Source organism: Copidosoma floridanum, unplaced genomic scaffold, assembly GCF_036245765.1.
Source record: "Copidosoma floridanum isolate Cflo_tuat_1 unplaced genomic scaffold, Cflo_Japanese_pri ptg000013l, whole genome shotgun sequence".
In the NCBI taxonomy this organism is placed as follows: domain Eukaryota; kingdom Metazoa; phylum Arthropoda; class Insecta; order Hymenoptera; family Encyrtidae; genus Copidosoma; species Copidosoma floridanum.
The window spans coordinates 16,819,120-16,832,029 of NW_028321890.1; the positions used below are offsets into that span (position 1 = coordinate 16,819,120).

General features: G+C 31.8%; 1 long non-coding RNA gene across 1 annotated transcript; it reads right to left on the reverse strand.

Annotated features, from left to right (window-relative positions):
- Positions 1–3,546: 3,546 nt before the first annotated feature.
- Positions 3,547–4,060, reverse strand: LOC149374918 (uncharacterized). Its single transcript, XR_016292986.1, has 2 exons — positions 4,004–4,060; positions 3,547–3,870 (listed from the first exon to the last, which is right to left on the reverse strand). It is a non-coding gene; the product is annotated as an uncharacterized LOC149374918 (long non-coding RNA).
- Between the last annotated feature and the right edge of the window lie 8,850 nt (positions 4,061–12,910).

Sequence of the window (12,910 nt, forward strand, 5' to 3'; positions counted from 1 at the left end):
GCAACATAAACGAATAGCAACGATGCCGTATTGTTTTATCTCACGCTTTTGTAACGTCTTATCTGTAATTTAAAGATATAAATTACAAATATACGGTGTAATGTGTGTGGGCCATTGTGTGTAATAGTATAGTAATCACTTTAAATTATTTATCAATTTAAAATTTTTCTTTATCGTCGTTGTGAGCAGTACCTTTTATTGGGTGTGTAAGTGATTTTCCTAGATATTTTTCGAGTGATAACTAAGTACCGAAAAGGTTTTTTATCGCAAGTAACGCTAGTAGAAAGATAGTTTAAATAATAATATACAATTTTAATTGATTATTGTATTTAAGTCTCATTTCTTATACAAAAGCTGCTACTTTTTTGGAATTACTAATGTCTGTTGAATCATTTATTGTTCATTCTCCTTTGAGCGAAAATAAATATCTAGAGAATAATACTTTATACTTGTTAAGTACAAAAAAATCAATACATTTTTGTTTAAGAAACAGCACTAGTCTTTGTACTTAATAGCAAAAGTGTCACTTTTAAAGCAAAAATCGTTTTATACGATAAAATACGGACCACGATATTTATAACTAAAAAAACATGAAATAAACAAAGCCTTGTATAATATTTTGGCGTCTTACACAAGACAAAAGTTCCTAACAATACCCACAATTACAGAGCGACGCTCACTTAAATTTTTAATGTTAAAGTAAATCAAACGAAGATATAAACAGCTATTGCTATGCAACTCCTCTATACTCTTTAATAATGCGTACCTCTTCGTGTTAAAGATACAGAGTCACAGCCAACAAATTTTCCACGACTATGCTGCTCGAGGCACATGTCGTATTAAACGTCATCTCTTTTTTCACTTAAAGAATATAGCCTTACTAGTATGACATTAAGGCTGTTTGCTCTATCTCTCATCGTCAAAACAGTGCAGGTATCTTTTCCAACTGACTAACCCTGGCTTACTCATCTTTGACATCATTTTATACGTTTACGAAACAAGTTGGTTTCCACGTCATTATAGTCAAAGAACACAAGCAAAAAGAAAGACAAGTATTATAGAATCAAAAACCAGCATAAGCAGCTATATTTATTATTTATACAACACTATACCCTTGTACTCTTCCCACTTTACAGTAGACGCAACTAGATCCGAGCTATATACTTGATGATTTAGCCTCGTTCTTTATCAATAAATAATGTATACTTGTATAAGCGGTTTTTGAGTAAACAAATGTTATTATTAAGTCTCTGGAGAATAAATATATAACCTTACTTATACTCTCTTGTTTCTACTTAGCTTCTATCACTTTCAAAATTGTATACTTAAAAGCTGAATACCATTTAAAACTGAAGTAAGGGGATAATTTTTTATCTTGCTACAACCCACTTATTACAGCTTCCAAAAGTACTAACCTCCTGCATTTTTATTTATAAAGCATACGATGACAGTCAACATTTCTATCAACGTTTGATGAGAATGTCCATGGTAAGAATTACTCTGTTTAGTTATTTAATAAAGTCCAGTCGTAAATGACTTTATTCACGAACTTTACACAGAAAATACGTGTTTGTTTCATGAGTTTTTAAAGAAAATAAAAATAGATTTAAAAAGAATTACTTATAGTAATTCTTCAATTTGCTAGAAGTTTAAAGTATGGTGTAAGAATGACTTATCTCAACGGCAAATACGGCCGATGACTATGTAGTATATTGTTAGAGCCTACTTGATATTTTATACTAATAACAAAAAGTTTATGCATTGACTTGAATTTTTTGTGTATAAAAATGAAGTAATCTTTTGTTTAAGTTAAACCACGTGCGTACGCTAAATAACGACGTACTTCAAATTTATATGATTTCCCAGTAATTGAAATATTTTATAATTGCAACTTTCTTTGAAGAAATCATCTTTTGTTTTTTGTTTTCGTACAATAATTTTTACGAGATTTATCGGCTGATGAAAGAGTTTCAATTCGTAAAAAATAACTCATTTTTCTTCCAAATATGCAGCCGATGTTTTAATGCAGTATAGAAGGTGACTGTCACCTAAAGTTAAGGATCTAGCCACCGGAAAATCTAAAAATACCTCTGTATATTTTGTATATTTATATATAAAGGCTCTATTTAAGAATGCATCTGGCAGTGAATCTGTATCGGGAGGTCAACAACTGTACCCTTTACTCCTCATTTCTTAGAAACCTTATGTATTAAGGGTACTGATGTTTTATTTTTTTTAGTTATTACAGCACTTATGAGGACAAGAATAGTAATAATATGAATATCAAAAAAATTTATTGTACAAGTAATAAATAATATAATAATAATAATGATAATAATAATAACTAGTGATAATATTGATAATCTTACTCTAGGGTGTTCAAGACCTTGACAGAGATCCTGCTGCTGGCAGCTTGGATCGTATGAAGGGGCGTCAAACCAAATAGCATTTCACCCCACTTTGTTTAAGAAACAGTGATGTTTACAACTTTTGCACCAAAGCATTTACTACACTGACACACTACTATGACACATAATAGGTTTACTTACAAGCTGTTTTCTGGGGCTGGCCATGTGCATCGTTTCTTTCCAGCGCGGTGGTTTTGGTAAAACAGTCAAGACAGACTATGAGGCCTAAGTAATAGCAGGTAACCGTAACTCATGGGGCAGTACATTTCTATTAAAAACATATGAAGAAGAGTAGCGACTCCAGTCCGAATTGAGCAAGAGGGGACCTTATTGGCAACAGAAAGGTTACTGCACTGAAATACACCCTTTTCCGTTTTCTAATTGGACAAAAAAAGCACTGTCCTTTATCAAGTAGCACGGCACACATAGGATTACAAAAATCAATTATGAAAAAGTTTAATCTATGAAAATCTGTTGTGCAAGAAGCATTAAAATTCTGAACCTCACCAATAGATTTGCTGGGGGGGAGGACAGGCGTCGGCATTGTGTAACCGCACATGTAGTGGTAGACAAGGCCATCCCTTGTCATGTTACATCCGTGTACTATAATATACATCTTAGAATCTTGTAAAATTAATAAAATAATCTAACCTTGTTACCTCACTTGCAGTTCAATGCCACACTTCCAAAAAATAAGTTTAGACTACCTGTGCTGTTGACATGTCATTTTTGCCTCAGGATATAATGTACGCATACTATCATATTTAAATGTAACAGAAAGATTGTATAGATTCGTTACTTTATTATTGCCCGCCTCCAATTCTTTTCTCATGTAAAATATTATAATTAGTAATATTTCATTAGGATATTTGTTGCCTATTTTTAGATAAAGCTTTCTGTGTCTCGTATTAGAAACGTGTAATAAACAATTTTTCTGCAACTACATGATTATGTCAAATATTTGATACGAATGAAATCGGAAAGAAATTAGTCGGTATGCTCTGCTAGAGGACTTATTAATATACGCTATAAAATCTTACCATTTTATGGGAGTGTATTTATTGCATTAAATTGTGAATACAAATGACATAATATAATTATATATATCAACAACATAATAAATATAAAATGCTTCTCGTAGTTTTTATCATTTATTTGAAACTTTAGAAAGATGAAATCATGAAATACCATTAGATTATTATTCTTCTGACTGAAGTTATATTTCTCCAGTTGGTTCATTTTTGGTTGGACTTTTGATGGCACAGTTCTCATCTGCTAATGGCTGAATCTTACAAGGAATATAGATAGTTAATGTACCGTCCGAGACTAAGTTTATTTTAGCATCATTAAAGTCGTAGTTTTCAGAGACGGGAAACGTCTTTGACAAATTTTTATAGACATTGCCGTGCTCATCTTGCAACTTTTCATGTATACCCTCGACTACGATCAATTCGTCTTTGACCTATAGTTGAAACAAAATTTATTGAGTATATTTTTTGCTTTTCATATTACGTCATTTTTATTTATAATTTTTTTTGTTCTTTTATCTTTCATTCAAATTATATGTATGACGAATAAAACTAAACGATACTCACGAATACGTTAATTTCTTCCAGAGCAAATCCTGTGCAGTCTACCTTTTTATAAAAATCTTCCTACAAAAATCATTGACCATTAAATTACATAGAGTTTATTTAAAAAACCAGAGTGTGGAACTAGGAGTCCCTCTTTTTTTCGTTGGTTACGGTGGTATATTTATGTCTTTCCTGTACATTTTTTGTAAATAAAAGGCTCGAGAAATTTTTCAAAATAATTTTTAAGGTTATTGTTAGGCAAAAAACGAGAAATAAATTCTACATATTTATAACAATTCTGCAAATATGCTTTAATTTTTTCACTAATTTTCCATCTTGATTTTATGAAAAAATATTTAGAGGCTGGATATTTTAGGTAATGTCTTCACATAACTCAACGCCTATTTCTTTGTGTGTCATGATGTTATTTTTCCCAAAAAAAAACCCGGAATACTCGATATTTTTGCTTTATCTTATTTCCTTTTTAAGATTTAGCGTATTTTGTAATATTGGTTGGTTATACTATTTTATAATTACCGATTTTATCAATACTGACTATCTACATCGATCTGCCATTTATGCAGATCCCTGCGCTGGCTTACTCTCTTCTTCTCTCTCTATCTTTGTTACACCTACCCTTTGTAGGAGTGCACCTCCTCTCGAAAAGTGCACAATTTTTCTTACACTTTTTGCTTGATGAGTCTCCATTTCCAACCATTTTTATACTTAAGAAATACACGGGAAGTCTATATTATTCCATCGTAACCCGCGATAAAGAATCCGTAATAAATTAATATAGAAATGGTCTTTTACCTTGTGTGCATCAACTTTAGAGGAACTGTTGTCACCGTAGCTCTGATGAATTAGTAAAACAAGGCTTTTATTATTATAATTTGCACGGGGAATAGATCGTGAAGCATAAGCTTTATGTCTTGAGTATTCAATGTCTGCGAGTACTTCTTCTTCGGTATAGTTTGGTATTATATTCTTAAGCATGATAATTTAGAACAAAAAATTCGAATACAAATAATCGTTTAAAATCCTGCCTCTTTAACAAAGTTGACACCGGTGATTGAAGAATATTGAACTGATTACTGTATAAATTTGATATGCGCTTTGTGTGCTACTTGTACAGCTGGAGGTGCAACAATCACTGCATGTACTAATACTAAACGCTGTCGTTGCTTACTGCAGCAGAGAATGCTACGGCGTAAGACAACTTTTTTCCACTGATCGGGGCGACCCGCCGCGGCCAGCCGTCGAACCAAGGCGCACATTTTTCGAAAGTGCGACACTCGTATCAAAGAGCGTGCGCCTACAAGAAGAAATGTGGATTCGCGTGGAAATGAGCATATAGGCGCACATTTTGGCGACACGTAGAAGGGGTATACCGAATGTGTGCCTACGAGGATAGGAGTGGAAATGTTGACTATAGCTATATATCTGAGCGCACAGCCAAAGCAAGCGACGACACGAGTTTTTCTCTTTTGACTGCAACTGAGTATATGCTATATATATTTAACTGACTCTTACTCTCTCGCTCTTGCTTGAATGATATCTATCAATCTTACATTTGATTAAATCAAGAAACTAAATGCTCATATAATTATATGCACAGAATTTGATATCAAAACATTTTTTTTTTCCGTACGTTAACACTTAATTTGAAATCTAGTATTATTTTGAAAAAATAATCAGCTTAATTTTTTTAAGGATAACAGTTCAGCTATAACCACTGGTTAATTATTTTCTCTCATCATAATTGTTATGAACTGTAGGACAAGCCCCGGAGGTTATCGAGGAACATATGTGACTTTAAGATCTTCTACCCTCGAAGTTTTGATAGCTAAGGTAGTAAGGGCTTATGCCACTACTGTTCTCGTTTTGCTATCTAAAGATCGATTCCAACTGTCGGCAAATTTTTTTTTTAACGTGATTCATCATTCTAGTTTGTTTTCTTTTTATTGATGTTTTATTTATGTTTTATAAATAATATTAACAAACCCTTTTTTCCCTATACATCGAAATACATTTTTTTAATACTAATTATATTAAACAATTTCATAAGCTGATACTTATCGTTAGCATGGCCATTTCGGAAATTCATAATAATAAAATAATTTCTTAGGATATGAGTATAATTATTACATTTTAAACTCCAAAGAAAGTAAGAGAAAAAAAATCCTTATACATAATTTTCATTAATTTTAATATTTTATTTTCCAAGAAATGATTAAGCTGTTCTAATCGATATTTTTATCTATCTATACAATAATCATAATCTTCGGAGGCACAAGAAAACTTACATAAAACTCCCTAAACATTTATTTACTGTCTTTTGTTGTAAAAAAATTTTAGGTATAGCAGCTAAACTTATTGTGTTGATTAAATATAAAATTTTAATTTCAATTACATAATGTTGGTTCTAGACCAAACTTTTAATTAGCGTTTGTAAGTATCAAAACTTAATACCTTTGAAAATTATGCAACAAAAATCTAAACAGTAATGAAAAACAGATCTTATATATCAAGTTTACTGTTACGTTACTTAAAATTTTTACCTGGTAGTTACAACCACTTGTCACTTACATTATGAATTTCGAAAAAGTAAAAGTTTAACCTTGAACATAATTTTCTATAATTTATAAGAATTTATATGAAATTCTGAAATGGTTATGCTATAGTTAAGTATCAGCTTATGAAATTGTTTAATATAATTAGTATTAAAAAAATGTATTTCGATGTATAGGGTAAAAGGGTTTGTTAATATTATTTATAAGACATAAATAAAACATAAATAAAAAGAAAACAAACTAGCATGATGAATCACGTTAAAAAAAAAAATTTGCCAACAGTTGGAATCGATCCTCAGATAGCAAAACGAAAACAGTAGTGGCATAAGCCCTTACTACCTGAGCTATCGAAACTTTGAGAGCACGAGCTCTTAAAGTCACATATGTTCATCGATAACCTCCGGGGCTTGTCCTACAGTTTATAACAATTATGATCAGGAAAAATAATTAACCAGTGGTTATAGCTGAACTGTTATCCTTAAAAAAATTAAGCTGATTATTTTTTTAAAATAATACTAGATTTCAAATTAAGCGTTAACGTACGGAAAAAAAAAATGTTTTGATATCAAATTCCCTGCAGATAATTATATGAGCATTTAGTTTCACGATTTAATCATATGTAAGATTGATAGATATCATTCAAGCAAGAGCGAGAGAGTAAGAGTCAGGTTATTATATATAGCATATACTCGGTTGCAGTCAAAAGAAAAGAACTCGTGTCGTCGCTTGCTTTGGCTGTACGCTCAAATATATAGCTATAGTCAACATTTCCACTCCTCTCCTCGTAGGCACCCATTCGGTATACCCCTTCTACGTGTCGCTAAAATGTGCGCCTATATGCTCATTTTCACGCGAATCCACATCTCTTCTTGTAGGCGCACGCTCTTCGATACGAGTCTCGCACTCTCGAAAAATGTGCACCTTGGTTCGACGGCTGGCCGCGGTGGGTCGCCCCGATCAGTGGAAAAAAGTTGTCTCACGCCGTAGCATTGGCGTTAGCAATCTCTCTACTCATCTCTGACTGCAGTTGGACTATTCAAGTTAATGACTAGCGCTGCACGCACTGTTCCGAAAGAGAATTGTTGGAAAATACTACTTCAGATACAGAAGAGCCATGCTATTATTGCTCTATTTTAGTGTCTCTGTTCCACCTAGTAGAGCTGCTCCTTCACCGTAGACAAGCAGCTTCTCTGTAGTGTCAAGGGGCAGCTTTCCTTACCTAGTAAGTTGGCTTGGGTGATTTTAATCAAAATGATTAATACTTCAAATTAATAAGGCACGCTTTATTGACATGATTTCGAAATTTTAGAGATTATTATCTTTTGAATCAAGCTTTGACATTTATTTTGTTTTAATTTTTTATTTTGTTACGAATGAAGAGGTGACCTTCATGTGAGCCTAGTATTTTACAAGCTATTTAACTATTATTGAATCGTTTAAGGCTACATCTGACTTTTTGTCATACTGTGGTTTGTAACTTAACTTTAATTTACAATTCACTTTTTGTTTGTTTATTGGATTGGTTAGATAAAACGAATAATATTCGTTGGCATATTAATCAGTAAGTTTAGAAATATTCTAATCCAAACAAACCTTTTTTTAGTACCAGCCAATTTACAAACACATACACACACAAACACATGCACTCACATTATGTGTATGTTTATTAAAAAATGTTAGTTAAGTTTTTTTAATAGTGGTTTTTACATAAATGATTGTTCATTATATTTTTCAAAATTTTAGTTTTTTTTTTTTGCATGTCGACAAAACTCTTTTAATAAATTATAAAATATTTAGAGTGTTCTACTCTTTAATCTTATTTAAAGGTCTTCAGTACTCAGGTCTCTTACAAAACATATTTTTAGAAGCGTCTAAAAAATTTTTACCGTATCGATTAAAATATATCAAGTAAGGGTCACAGATTTTGCAGAATATTTTTCAACTGTCACATAAATACCTTTTTTTTATTTGGTAAAAAAAATGTGATACTACTTTAGAAAAGCGTGATCCTATATTTCAAATTTTGTGTAACTAAAATATGCATTAAATATTTTCGAGACAAAATCTAGACACCAATTGTTCTATTCAAGAGAAATGTTACCTTTCAAAACACTAGGTACCTGTTAAAATAATAACAATTTATTATCACTTTTTAGCTCTTTCCAAATATCTAAGTAATTGTTGATAAGCTTTATTAGCAAACTACGAGTGCTAAGGCCTTATATCTTTACTTCTTATGCTTTGTTTTTGTATAGATACGTCTTAATGTTGTTGATTATTCTCTGTGTGAAGCCCAAAATACTTACAAATAAAAATTGAAGTTTTCTTTTAGCCGTAGTATAACAATGAATACGAGCTGATCACGACATCACCTAAAAATACATAAGATTGGGGACGTAAGGAAATCGTGCTTTATATTTTATTACGTCGAAAAAGACAGTATACGATCAAAAGAAGGAGCACTTTTATTGGATCTCTTCGTTTTCCATTGACCTATTGAGTTTATCACCCCGAGGTCTCGATTATATTAAAAATTTCAATGAGAGTTTTAAAAAGATGACGAGTATTTGAAAAGTCTCCGGAATTCATTCAAAAATATATGATAAGACAACTAAGTTTATAAATTTCATAAACCTAATGGTGTGAATTTAAAGAGAAAAATCAACACTTTCGAAAACTAAAGTTATTGTTGACAAAAATATGAATAGTCGACTTTTGGAATGACTCGTTTATGTTATTGATTATTTTCTGTGAAAAACTCAAAGTGCCCACCAATCAAAGTTCGATTTTTTGTTCTGTTGGTGAAAAAACAACCGCGTCATGCAATAATCAAGCCATCAAATTGACCTTGTGACAAAAATACGTTTGCTTGAACGAAACCATTTTTACTTTAGTATTCAAACGCGAGAAATCGATAAATGGCTTGGTCCTATACAAAACATAGGCAGTGCCTGAAAAAAAAAAAAGATAAAAAGACAAAACGAATGTTAAACCGAAATATATACAAACTGGGTACGAATGTCTACGAATTACTTTTACGGATAGCTTTACCTCAAATGGGTAAAATAATATTGCTGTCATACACATTTTGAGCATTATTTTTCTCATTTGTGACTAAGTAAGAAAATGACCCGTTTCTTGTTTTACCATAAGTTTTGTATATCACATGTAAAGTGATAAAACTCTTATTTAAATATAATCCTTAGCTTAGACTATTTTTGTAAGAAAAGTTACAAGCAATTAGCAGTACGTAATATCTTTCCTTCTGGAGCCATTCTCGTTTGCTATAATATTTACGTACTTTTATGTAAACACCAACTTTTTCCGTCACTTACATATATAAATATAATATACAATATTCTCATTGTTGATTTGTTTTCCTTAAATCGTAAATTATTCCATTATAAGATAAGGAACTGCAAAAATTTATTAGAAAAAATGTTTATCGTTAAGTGTTACGTAGATTTCCTCGGCTATCCATAATGAGTCAAGACTTAAATTGGAGTTGAATTGACTTTAATACACTTGTTCGACTTTCAACTTCAAAATAGCACCTTCGCTGCTTGATTTGGTGCTCTCAGGCGAAAAAATAGAATACAAAACTCGTTTTTAAAGGCTTCTTTATGAGCCTCGTTACGGTCTTCACTTTCAGCTCGTGCCATGAACCTCTCGGTTCGTAAATCAAAGCCTTTGCAAACGCGTACGTAATATACTATTTCATCATACCCTGACGGCAAAAGCGCATTTCCGTCCTGATTTCAGAATGGAAAATTATGCATTTCTGACCAGCCCGGGAATTTTTTTTGTTGTAGACTAACGTTATGCGCAACTTTCTCCTAGTTACTTTATCGTGTCAGTCGTTAACTACGTATGTGTATATAGCTATAGTTAACAATGAACTATACTCAGCTGACGAAAACTAAATCAATCGAATCATAACCTCAATACTTATGCCTAGCGAATATGTAGATTGCAGAAAGTTAAATTATTGGTTTCAGCCACTAAGTAGTGCTGTACTCAACAATTTGAAATAATTAAATATTTAGTCTCTGTACGTCTGAGTCCTCGAAGCGATTCTGTGACTATATAAATGAATTTCAGAAGCTTATGTATTTGGTGGCATACCTATAGGTCAGTTTTGTTTCCAAGTACATTTATATACTATTATCGTTTCCATAGTGCTGGTATAAAAATACACGTAGACGGAAATGATTTACTTCCCTGCCTCGTCACGTAATATACTAATTCTCGTTTTTAAGCAAAGCTGAGAGTGTTTTCCTTTCGTGGGCCTGAGTCTCTACATGCTGCTTATCGGCAACGCAACTGCAACACCCTAAACGCCTGGCCTTTGCTGTCTAACTCTGATGCTCATCGATAACTGTTGCGCCTATATCTACATGGGACCATAGTTTATAGCCTTACTCGTTGCTATGCAGTTTCGGTGTCTTGATACTTGTGTCGAAATTGTACGTGACGTAAGTATCCGGTCAAATATATTTATATTTTTTGAAATACTTCAATACATTTTTGTAAGGATATGGTTTTTTTAAATCATGATGTACAAATTGTGCTAGAAACAAAATTGATTGATCTGGTGTTATAAAAATAAATGAAAAACACTTTTATCATTACAAATCATTAATCAAATAACAAGGAAATCTTTGTTATGAAAAGTATAAATTGAAGAAAAAATTTTTTCCTATTCACAGTTGCTAACAAGCTTATATGAAAAAGAAAAAAAAGTTTCTTTATTTGATTAACGTTATTATTTTAAACTTCTTAGGATCATGCAAGTAAAAGTACTTTTTTAAGTTTGTCTAAATTATTTTACGTACTCCGTAGTATATTTCTTGTACACCGACGATAGTTTCTGTACGTGTACATTCCAAACAGTTTTTGTTTGCATAAGTTTTATCGGATGTTTTTTTAACATCAATAAAAGTATCTGAAAGACGTTTTACATTTGTTACATCTATAATTTTAATTTTGTAACAATGTAATGAAAAATAACATCAAGATTTTAAAGTAGATCGAGTTTTAACAATTATCTGTATGAGAACCAAAATATGAGTTTTGTTGATTCTTTGATGTGAATTGAAAAACAACAGGTTTTGAAGATCTGTATAAATTTTCTTTTTTTTATAAAAATCTTTGTTCTAACACGTCAAGATTCATCGGAAAATAACTCTTCAATCCATAAAATGATGTACCCTCTTATTGTTTACCCTATGTACATTGAAACATATATACACGCATACAAATTTATTCATACACATACCTTTTCGTACATTTCATTTTATACACGTAGTACTGCTTGGTCTGTCAAAAAAGTACATTGGTCGAGCTTCACAATTTATTATTAAGTACGACAATTTATTATTTACGAGAATCGATACAATTCATAATTCAACACGTGGCCACTGCTCTTCCCCAATCCTAACAATCCTGGTATATTTATATCCGATCAAGCAGTCGAGCGAAGGACTCCTTACAGTTCACAAGAATCAAAACAAGTCAATAAAAAATACTGTCCTAAAATTTAAATACAATTGACAAGTATCACAGTTGGTAGACTCCACTATCTTACGACTCGTTTTTGCAGTACAGTCTTTCAGCTGCAATATTAAAATTACATCAATTTCTGTCAATCTTTGTTTTCATCATTACGAATTAAAAATGGTCTCATCAACGTTTTCAGTTTTCATTCTTTCGGTTGTTTCGTTAGTTTCTTGTTATGATTCAACAAGTGATATAAATAATTATTCGAATTTAGTAATGGACGTAAAAGAACTTTACAAAACCAACAGTGTTGTGATCGTGTATTATGGTTTCGAAAGTAAGTAAAAATATATTGATTATTAAAATAATATCAAGCATGGAATTTTACTTTATTTTTTATTTAATAGGTATGCATGTTGCAACGGGCATGATGAGGCAACTTTCAAAAAATCACTATTATTCCATGGCAGTCGCAGGATCAGACCTAATGATAAAGTATGACAGTATGTGGAAGAGTTCAAAGTTACTTTTCTTCATTATGCTAAAAACCGAAGATGATTTTGAAAATTTCATGCATTTTACAACGAATGCGGCTATTGATTCGCACGTCTGGTTATTACTGTTTGACACATTGATGTCGGAGTCATTGAGTATTTTCTGCCAAAATCCTCAAGATAATCGACTGGGCTTGAATTATCTTGTAGAAATGTTAGTGAAATGTGGGAATGACTCCGACATAAAAGAATGGTTTTCCACAGGATCGAATAGTAACACGATTCAGGTACGCGAATACCTTCAGTGGAATCCAACGACTCGTCTCAATGTCAAAGATAAACACATTTTGATTGAGAGGAGA